Source organism: Protopterus annectens, chromosome 3.part0 (genome assembly GCF_019279795.1).
Source record: "Protopterus annectens isolate FY-2018-M chromosome 3.part0, PAN1.0, whole genome shotgun sequence".
NCBI lineage: Eukaryota > Metazoa > Chordata > Ceratodontiformes > Protopteridae > Protopterus > Protopterus annectens.
The window spans coordinates 197,131,490-197,142,527 of record NC_056731.1 but is presented as its reverse complement, the minus strand read 5'-3'; positions in this window follow the sequence as shown (position 1 = coordinate 197,142,527).

Below are 11,038 nucleotides of genomic sequence, written 5' to 3'. Positions count from 1 at the left end.
TGTGCACTGTGCAGTGTTCTGAAAACATTATTTGGTAGTGATACTATTCTCACTGTAGCTAGGTTTGTGTGTGTGGATGTTAGACCATTTTCCATCATCGTATGTGATCATTGGACTTTAGTACCCTAATGGTCCTAGCTCCCTTAAAATCCTACTCAAGTTCTTACTCTTATTTACATGATCAGCACATATTGCCCCTGTCCAAGAGGGACACAGGCAGTAGCCCTGTGGTAAAATGATGGCTATACAGGCAATCATACAGATTGCATCCATGAATGAGGTATACTGTTTGCCATTAGGTGAGAGTCTGTTTCAAAGGTTTGTTAAAGTCTGGTAGACATATCTCCCCTACCAGCATGTATTAGTAATGTCATATACCAGGTTAATGTCCTTACAGCGAGTACTCCATGGACCATTCCACCCACAGATATGCAGCATTTCCAGTACAGCAGGGTCAGATATTGCTCTGTATGCAAGGCAGAGATCATATCTGAGTAGTCTATATGACACAAGCTACAATGACAGTTATTTCAGACAATCCCAATAGGACAGATACTGGGGACTTGAAGTTCCCTTGTGAGGAGCCTTTGTGTTGTGTGCTATTGCCACTGGTGCTTGGAAAAGTACATGACAAAATGGCCATTGCACTCAAATATTGACATGTTGAACAAAGAGTACACGGACATTATAACAACATCATTACCAGGTGACAGTGCCCTCAGTAATGACATGAGCATGATATACTTCCTGTCTTATCACTTGGGAGACATGGTGATCTATGGTAAAGTAGTCGAAAACATGTGTGCCAAGGCCTGTGTGCCCAAGTCTATCATCCATGAGTACATCAGGTGTTGATACTGATATGCCACTTACCAGAAACATTGGTGTTACTGATGGAAATGATACTACATACACATTTGCATGGGGTTTACTGCCATCAGTGTGTCAACAAGCATTTGTTCATGATGGCCCCATTGTAGTAGATTGACATGACTGGGGGATTGCATGACCGCTTCCAGTTTGCTCTGCCATGAGGAGCTTGTTTTCCTCTTGTCAGGTACAGCTGAGTCTATGCAGTTGTACAGGTGCTTGCATAAAGCATTGGTGTGGATCTCAGCATAGTTACCTATCCCATCTGGGGGAGGTGCAGTCAAGCTTTTCATACCATCCCATAGGAGGTTATAATTTGCATTGTTGAAGTTTATTACTGTGTTTGCTGCAAGGTGGGGGGGTTCAGATGTGAGTCTTACTTTTAAGCAAAGCAATTTGTGGTCAGAGCTCACCAGGAAGTACTTCACAGTGGAGGTGCTACAGTGGTCACACATACTGGTAAGCACCTGATGCAGTACTTTGGTTCCCTTTATGGGGATGGATGTCATTCTACTGGTTCAGGGCATTGTAGTTCAGGACGTGGACTAACCTTTGGGCAAGTGAGTTTGACCATGAATAACCAACACAGTTGGTGGTTAGTGAAGGTCACCACACACTGTGGTGTTGTGATGTATCTTAATAGGCACAAATAGATTCAAATAAGCACAGCAGGTGTCCTGATTCATGGTGTTGCTCCTGTAGCTGGCAATGGCTTGATTAGTGCCCTATCAGCAGTGAATATTACCGGCAGTGTCTCCAGAGAATCACACTGTTTAACCAATCTGTATGTGTATCTATCTTTATCGAATTGCCTGACATACTTTCCGTTTGAGGTCTGAACATGTGGAAGGTCATGTAGCTTGATATGGCCATAATGCTGTCCATAGCCTTGAACCAGGTGTGTGTGACTGAGCAAATGTCTGCATTTTCCAAGGTGGGGACACCTTCCAGTGAGTGATGTGTAGTATTGGCATTCCTAGCATGTAGCAGCATAACTGTGGTGGTTGAAGATGGAGTTTCCTCATTGGAATATTTTCCCCTGAGACACTGCCTATAAGATGCACTATGGGAATGTCAGCAGCCCTGGTCAGTACACAAACTCCTAAGAGTGACAGATGAACAGCATCTCTGACAAAGCACCCAGGTCTATTGAGCAAGTCATCCCCATCTGACATGTACTGGATCCCATTACAATGACACCACATGATATGCCAATTATTGACTTCAGTCATTTTCTATGTGTATTGAGCCATCATGCTAGGTGTAGGTCAAATGCAGCTGAAGACTATGAGCGTACCCGCTGGAAACACAGAGTCTGTAAGCTCAGTCATGTATTTGCATACAGTCCATTAAGGTATGTCTCAAGTTGTACACACCAACAGGATATATGAGGTCATCATAACATTACCTTATGTTGACAGACCTGCATCGATATGTGGTGTGCTGCATCCTGGCACCTCACTGACAGCTAAATTTGACCTTTCCCATATGTAGCCTGGTGAGAGGGACATCAATTTGTCTCATGATGAAATCACCTACGAATAATAGGTTTGAGTTTGCATTTTGCCTCACGTGTTTGACAGTTAAGACAGTGGTGCATGCACTATTATGTTTACTGTGTCCTGTAGAAGTATGATTATGTGTAGTGAGCTTGCAATTGGGTTTCTGAGGTGCCTGCTTACTTCTGTATCTAGTAAAGAGCTCCACACATGCAGGTGTTTGTGATATGGGTGTGGATGGAGTATGTGGTGAGGTGTGCATGTTGGCAAACTGCTCATTTTCATATGTACTGACCCATGTGTGTTACACCATGTAATCAAGGTTTATAATAAAGTCACATCTCTCACATTTTGTGTTTGTGTGGCATAGGAGTATAGGTGCAGGGACACTTTGCACATCTCAACAGCGGTTATTGATAATGCCATTAGCAATAAAGTCTTGCTTGTGTGTACATCAAAGCAGGCCATCATTAGTCAGTGGCCTGACAGATGCTGAAATGTAACGTTATCACCTTTATGTAGTTCTCCTAAGGTGACACAGCACCTGACAGTATGCCATAACATGGTTGTGTGAGTACAATGCTTTGCCAGGCATGTGATCCTTGGATTAGCCATAATCATGTTATTAGGCATGGTCACAATAGTATCCACGAACAACTGCAGGAAAAGTTGCTACACCACAAAAACGAAACAACCAGGCCAGTGAAAACTATTTTATTTCTCTAACGCCTCGGCCACAGTAAGCCTTCAAGGAGTAACAAGCCATTCATACAGACAGTTTAAATAGTAACAGCTACAAACATAATGAGTTAATTAAACAATTAAACAATCAACCAATTACACAGATTAAAAAATACTAAAAAAATGTTTTTAAATAATTTAAAGTATTTCACATCACACTTCTCCAACAACAATCTGTATTAAGACCTTGAGGTATCAAAGTATTATATTTTAAAATAAAAATAGTTTCTTTTTTTAAAAGTAATTTCTTAATCATATTTACATCAAATTCATTTACAACCACTTGTTGCAAAATAGTGGCTTTTAAACTATCACCTTTGCCATCATGATGTGCACAAAAATGTTGGGCTAAAGGGCTCTCTAACTTATTAATCCTAATATCTCTCAGATGTTCAAGTAGCCTAATCTTAAACATTCTCTTAGTTTGCCCAATATAAAACTTTTCACATCCACATTTTAAGGCATAAATAACCCTATCTGTCCTACAATTATATGTCCCATTAGGTTTAAAACTAATATTATTAATATATGGAAAAAAAAATAATTATATGGGAACAGCCACTACATTTGCCACATGCTGACATACCTAGATTAGCAATCTGATGATACAATTTCAACCCAGGTCTAACAAATTTAGTATGGACAACCATATATTTAATGTTTCTACCCCTTTTATAAGAAAAAGTTAACTTTTTTCCATTAAATTACTAAGTTCACTGAAATTCTTTAAAAATCCCCAAAAATGTAATATATGTTTTTTAATGCTACTACTACAAACATTATAAGTGGAGACTAAAAAGAAATTATCACTCCTTGTGCTGTTACCAATGTAGCTATTACCTCTATTTTTTTATGAAGGTTTAGTATTATATCTCATATTAAATACCTTTTGGATATCTAAATCAATTAATTTGGCATCATATTGCCTTTTTAAAAACATAGCTCTAGTACGCTGTATTTCATTAAAAAATATATCATTATTGTTGCATAAACGGGAAATTCTCAAACATTCACCATAAGGTAGGGCATCAATAGTGTGTTTAGGGTGACAACTCGAACCCATCAAAAAATCATGAGGCAAACCAAATTTCCTATGGATACTTGTACCAACATGTTGTCCAGTAGTACCTTGCAGATTAATGTCTAGAAAAGAAACAGTTTGTCCATACTGTAGTCCATCAAAAGATATATCAAACCTATTATTTTGAATTTCTTGTACAAAATTTAATACTAAATCTATACCATCTTCACATAAAAAAATCAAATCATCAATATATCTATAATATAATTTCACATATTTTTTAACAAATGAATTAGTATAAATGCATTCTTGTTCAACCATTCCCATAAAAATATTAGCATACATGGGTGCGAAAGGGGCACCCATGGCTGTACCCTGTATTTGGTGAAAAATCTGATTGTCAAAATAAAAATAATTATTTTCTAAACAAAACCTCACTAAATCCATTACATAATGTGTAAATGGATAATCACCCATTCGTTTATATACTGCTTCTATTCCAAACACATGTTTAATATTAGCGTAAAGACTCTTCACGTCTAATGTAATCCAATACATGTTATCTTTCCATATAATATTATGTATTTTATTTAAAAAATCGAAGGAGTCTTGTATATATGAAGGAAGCTGTTGTGCTTCCTTTAATAATACCCGGTGTAAAATGACTTCCAAATTATGTAAAAAATATTTACTTGCTGAAACTATAGGTCTACCAGGTGGATTATGGATGTTCTTATGAATTTTGGGTAAACAATAAAAGTATGTTGGACCCGTCCCTACAATTGTCAGCTTATTTTTAACATCAGTTTCTGACCAATACCCCAATCTCAAACCTCTCAGTATTAAACGTGTACCTATCTTTGGCTTGTTCAATATCATCACTTTTTACTATACAATAAACAGTTTCATCTTTAAGCAAATCTAGACACATATTTAAATACTGCGTGTAATGCATAATAATTATTTTATTCCCCTTGTCAAAGGGCTTTATAACCAAATCTTTCTGTTTAGAAAAATTAACTAATTCAATCCATTCTTTCTTAGATAAATTATAGTCTACTTGTTTTTTATTAAAATTTTTTAACAATAAATCTACTTCAAATTCTACCATGGCTTGAAACTTCTTAATACCCTCATGAAAAAAAGGAGGCATAAAATCACTTTTTGTAATTACCGATGAAGTGTCAATAATACAATATGCATTGAAATCACTAGAACAAGAAACAAACAAGTCATTTGTATCAATATCTACTATATTTTCTTCAGTGCTATATATGTCATTTAATTCCGTTTCAACAGCCCTATCAACAGGCAAATAATGAAAATAATACCACAAGTGCAACTTCCTAACAAATCTAAACAACTCTATTTTACACTCATATAATTTAGGCAATGCAGTCAGCACAAATTTTAATCCATGATTTAATAAAGTAACAATACTATCATTGATATAACAACCAGATAAATTCACCACATTATTCAAATTAGGACATATATCAATACCATTTAGTTCTTTTGTTATCACGCCATTGGCGTTGAGGCCCCTCTCTATAATGTTCTTGTTCCGCATAACTTCTTTTCTGTTGTCTGCCATACTCGCATGGCGGACGAAAATGCTCTGAAAAGTATCGTTCGTCAGCCGTAGATGGCAAAGCTGGAAATTCATTGACATCGTTCTCACCATAATGTCTATCCTGTGCACAAACTGGCAGATCAACACTAGTTGTACTAGCAGTTCTGTCTCTAGCCCAGCCAGAAACGTTAGAAGGGCGGGCTTTAGAGCGTGAACGTTGATTGGATCCCCTAAAGAAAGCAGTACCTCTTTCAAAATCACGGAGATCTCTCTGTATTTTATACATCTTTTGTTCAATGACTTTCTTTTCCTGCAAATTCACCTTGTCCTGAATATCGCGTAAGCAGGAATCAAGTCTAGATCTATCTAGTACAGCCATTAAATTGTTACAGACCATATTAATATCTTTTTTAAGATTAGCTAATTTAATATTATCCTTCTCAACAAGAATTTTGATCCACTCTTTAGAACAATGATGTGCTGCACATTCCCATCTCTGTTGAAACGCCTTGTCAGCAGAACATGCAACATTAAATGGTTCAGAGGGAAATTTCACAGCTCTCAACCCTCGTGGAATAATATCCAAATCCAAATATCTTTGTAGACTAGTGTAGTTATAAAATGTAGCCATTTCTTTGTTCATTAGATTATTAAGTTTAGAAATCATTGTTTTTACCTCTGTAGGGAAGTCCATGGAACGTTTGCCAATATTAGCAAAAGGATTGTTAACACGCTTGTTGCGTGTTTCTGCTAGGAAATGCTCCCATGCTGGAACACCCAAACGACTGTCACTGCCTGTATTCCTATCAAAATGATCACAGTCACGATCAGAATTAACATTCAAAAAACCATCGATAGTCCGCTGAGAGGTACCACCACTATCCTCTCTAAAGATACGTGGAATGTTTGTAGCTGGATCACTAGCCATAAGGAAAACGCAAACCAAAGGAGCAAGTAACCACGAACAACTGCAGGAAAAGTTGCTACACCACAAAAACGAAACAACCAGGCCAATGAAAACTATTTTATTTCTCTAGCGCCTCGACCATAGTAAGCCTTCAAGGAGTAACAAGCCATTCATACAGACAGTTTAAATAGTAACAGCTACAAACATAATGAGTTAATTAAACAATTAAACAATCAACCAATTACACAGATTAAAAAATACTAAAAAAATGTTTTTAAATAATGTAAAGTATTTCACATCACACTTCTCCAACAACAATCTGTATTAAGACCTTGAGGTATCAAAGTATTATATTTTAAAATAAAAATAGTTTCTTTTTTTAAAAGTAATTTCTTAATCATATTTACATCAAATTCATTTACAGTCACTTGTTGCAAAATAGTGGCTTTTAAGCTATCACCTTTGCCATCATGATGTGTACAAAAATGTTGGGCTAAAGGGCTCTCTAACTTATTAATCCTAATATCTCTCAGATGTTCAAGTAGCCTAATCTTAAACATTCTCTTAGTTTGCCCAATATAAAACTTTTCACATCCACATTTTAAGGCATAAATAACCCTATCTGTCCTACAATTATATGTCCCATTAGGTTTAAAACTAATATTATTAATATATGGAAAAAAAAAATTATATGGGAACAGCCACTACATTTGCCACATGCTGACATACCTAGATTAGCAATCTGATGATACAATTTCAACCCAGGTCTAACAAATTTAGTATGGACAACCATATCTTTAATGTTTCTACCCCTTTTATAAGAAAAAGTTAACTTTTTTCCATTAAATTACTAAGTTCACTGAAATTCTTTAAAAATTCCCAAAAATGTAATATATGTTTTTTAATGCTACTACTACAAACATTATAAGTGGAGACTAAAAAGAAATTATCAGTCCTTGTGCTGTTACCAATGTAGCTATTACCTCTATTTTAATGTGAATGTTTAGTATTATATCTCATATTAAAAACCTTTTGGATATCTAAATCAATTAATTTGGCATCATATTGCCTTTTTAAAAACATAGCTCTAGTACACTGTATTTCATTAAAAATTATATCATTATTGTTGCATAAACGGGAAATTCTCAAAAATTCACCATAAGGTAGGGCTTCAATAGTGTGTTTAGGGTGACAACTCTTACCCACAGTATGCCTACAAATGTGACGATGCACAACTCCAGCTAAGTTAGTGTCATGATGCTACACCCTTGGGGTTGACAGCCTCAGCCACACTGTCTGTAGGCACTAGTTTCAGTGGAGATGTGGATATCTGTGCATGCACAGAGACTTTGATCATCAACTTTGCAGTCATTACTTTGGCCTTGGTAGTCTACAGTGCCTGTCAAGCAACCAGACAGCAAACTGGATGTTGTGTGATGTGATGTGGGAACACAGACATGTTCCGGTTACATTTATGTACAGTATGGCATATCTTGGACATGTGTGAGGTACACATACTTTGGCCAAAGGTGGCCACTCATCTGGAGTAGGCCTCAAATCCATGTCACTCAGATATGCACCATGAAGCTGTTGAAGGTCAGACTGCATAAACTCCTGTGAAATTGTCACCAACAGGGATCACTGCCACTGTGGTGTTTGTTCAAGCAACCTTGGACATCTATGTCACTAGACATTGAACATTATATTGTGGTGCTGCAGCTGTGCACTGACTCACCATCTGGTCAGTACCCTAATGAAATCCTAATAACCCTGGAATACAAGGCATAATACATGCCAAACCCAAATGAGTGCTCTGGTTGCTAGTCAAGGCATCTACCTGGAAAAGGGTACGTCAAGTCTGCAGAGCCATGCATAACATGGGACACCAATGTGGATGAACAAACAAGCCATGGCCTGCTCTTCATGTTTGAGCTTGGTACTAATGTTTTGCTTATGGTGAGAGACAAAGTATAGGAGCATGGTATCCCAGGAGAGAGTGGTTGTGGTGAGACCAGCAGGAGTAGCCAGGCACCAGCATTTCAGGAGGCTCCTGTTCTGTCAAGTATTCTTCCCAAGGTAATTGTGTCATGTCAGTACACATTGCCTGACTAGTGTGCATCTGCAGAACAACTGTGTAAGCATGCCCTCCTTACCTTCACGGGGTGTACGTATGACTTTCCTCTTCATTGTTTGCCTGTGCTCTCTATAGACACAGACATCTTGGGTGACTATCTTATTGGACACTATGATGGAATAAACTGCAATACTTAGTTGCACACAGGACAACTAGCATACAGTGACAAGCACTGTCCCTAGATATCACACTAGTCTTATATCTAAAGCCATAAAAGAGGGGAACAATGACCTCTTTTTTCCTGGATGAGAAACCTTTTGTGATGAGGTGTGCCACATAGAAGGATTTCCTGACTACTGTGGTGAAGTGATTATCAAAGGAGAGACTACTGTCCACCTGTGTCCCAAGGTCTCTTATCAGACTTTTGGTCTTAAGTAGACTACCACCTATGTGGTAGCTCATGGGTACAGAGTTTTTACCAAAGGGGATGACAATGCACTTTTTGGCATTGAGCTTGAGGCCATGGCTTTGATACCAGGCATCTGTCTCAGTGAGGCCCTTTTGTAGGATGTCCACATCATTCGGAGTTTCAGTTATGGCTCCTAGTTTGCAGTCATCTCTGAACTTCATTAGCCAAATACCTTCTGTGTTAACCTGTACTTCAGAAAAGTAGATGCCAAACAGGAGAGGATCCAGGACTGAACCCTGTGGTACTCCACTTGTCACTGGTCTAAAGTCGGATTTGAAGTCTGCTACTTTCACAGTATGGGCTCTGTCAGTGAGCCAGTTGACAACCCATCTTGTCACATAGGGATTTATACCTAGTTTAGTAAGTTTATCTATAATTCCAGAGTGGAGGATGGTTTCAAAAGCCTTGGCGAGATCTAGATAGGCTGCGTGAACCACCTTACCCTCGTCTACGGCTTTGGTGACTGCTTCAAAGAAGTCAGTCAGGTTTAGGAGACGTAATCTGACTTTTACAAACCCGAACTGGGTAGGGTCCAGAGTTTGGAGATTACCAATGTCTTTGTTTATAAGTTCAATGATGATACATTCCATGGCCTTGCAGACCAGGCTTGTTAGGCTAATAGGGCAGTAGTTCCCAGGGTCCGTGGTGGCTCCTACTTTGTGGAGTGGGATAACCGTCACTGTGCACCATTCAGTGGGCACAAAGCCTGAGGTGATGCTATGATTGAACATGGTACTTAGGTGGGGTGCCAGTTCATTCTGTAGTTCATGTACAATGCAGCCTGGGATGTTATCAGGTCCCATGGATGCTGTGTTCTTGGCTTTGGAGAGTGTGGTTTTTACTTGTGCAGCCATGATTACAGGAACTTTGCATTCTTCCGGTATAGAGATGGGCCCTTTAGGGGATGGGGGGGTAAAGTTAGCACTGAACCTATCTGCCAGGATGTTGGCAATATCAGTTGGTTCTGTATATTTAGTGCCATTGTGCTGTAACTCACAGCAGATCTGAGTGTTGCCATTGAGATTCATGACATAGTTATAGAATGCTTTGTGGTTGTCTTTAGAATCAGTGGCAATTTTGTTTTCATAATTAGCTTTGGAGGATTTTATGAGGGATCTCAGCTTCTTATTGAGGCTGGCCAGGGAGTTCTTTCAGTCATGGGATTTTACCCTTTTTTGCAACAGTTTCATTCTCAAGTTGTAGAGTTTGTTTATGGCAGGGGACCACCAGATTGGCTTCCTTTTTTGGAGGATAGCTTCTTGGTTCTGTTAGGGATAGCACGATCCATGCACTTGTGTAAGTGCTTATAAAGTGCATTTGTGTAGGATTCACCAGTTGTACCTCTATTGTCCATCTGCATGGGTGTCATGAAGTTTGCCACTTCTGTCATAAGAAGTGTGAAGTTGGCTTTGGAGAAATTTTTTACGGTGGGTTCCCTAGTGGGGGTTGGGGCGGGATGTGGATGTCTGGGCTGATTAGCTTGTGGTCGGCTCTGACCAATGAGGAATTGACCTCTGGTGTGGAACACCGGTTGCCCATGTTGCTAGTAATCAGGTCTAGAATATTGCTGCCCCTGTTGGGGGTGTGGATAAGTTGATCCAAGGCATTGGAATTTATGAATTCCAGAAAGCATTGAGCAAAAGAGTTGGTACATGAATAGTTTTCCCAGTTAATGGTGGGGTAGTTGAAATCACCCATTATTAGGGTGTTGGGTTGTACCCTAAAATTTTCCAGTGTATCAAGAAATGAGGAGTGGGAATCCTGGGGCATGGTGGGGGATCTGTAGCAAGTTACAATTTGGATTGCGGTCTTGCCCAGAGTTAGTTGCACTTGGATAATCTCGGATGCATTATGCTGAGCAACTAGCCTGCAGGTGTGGATATC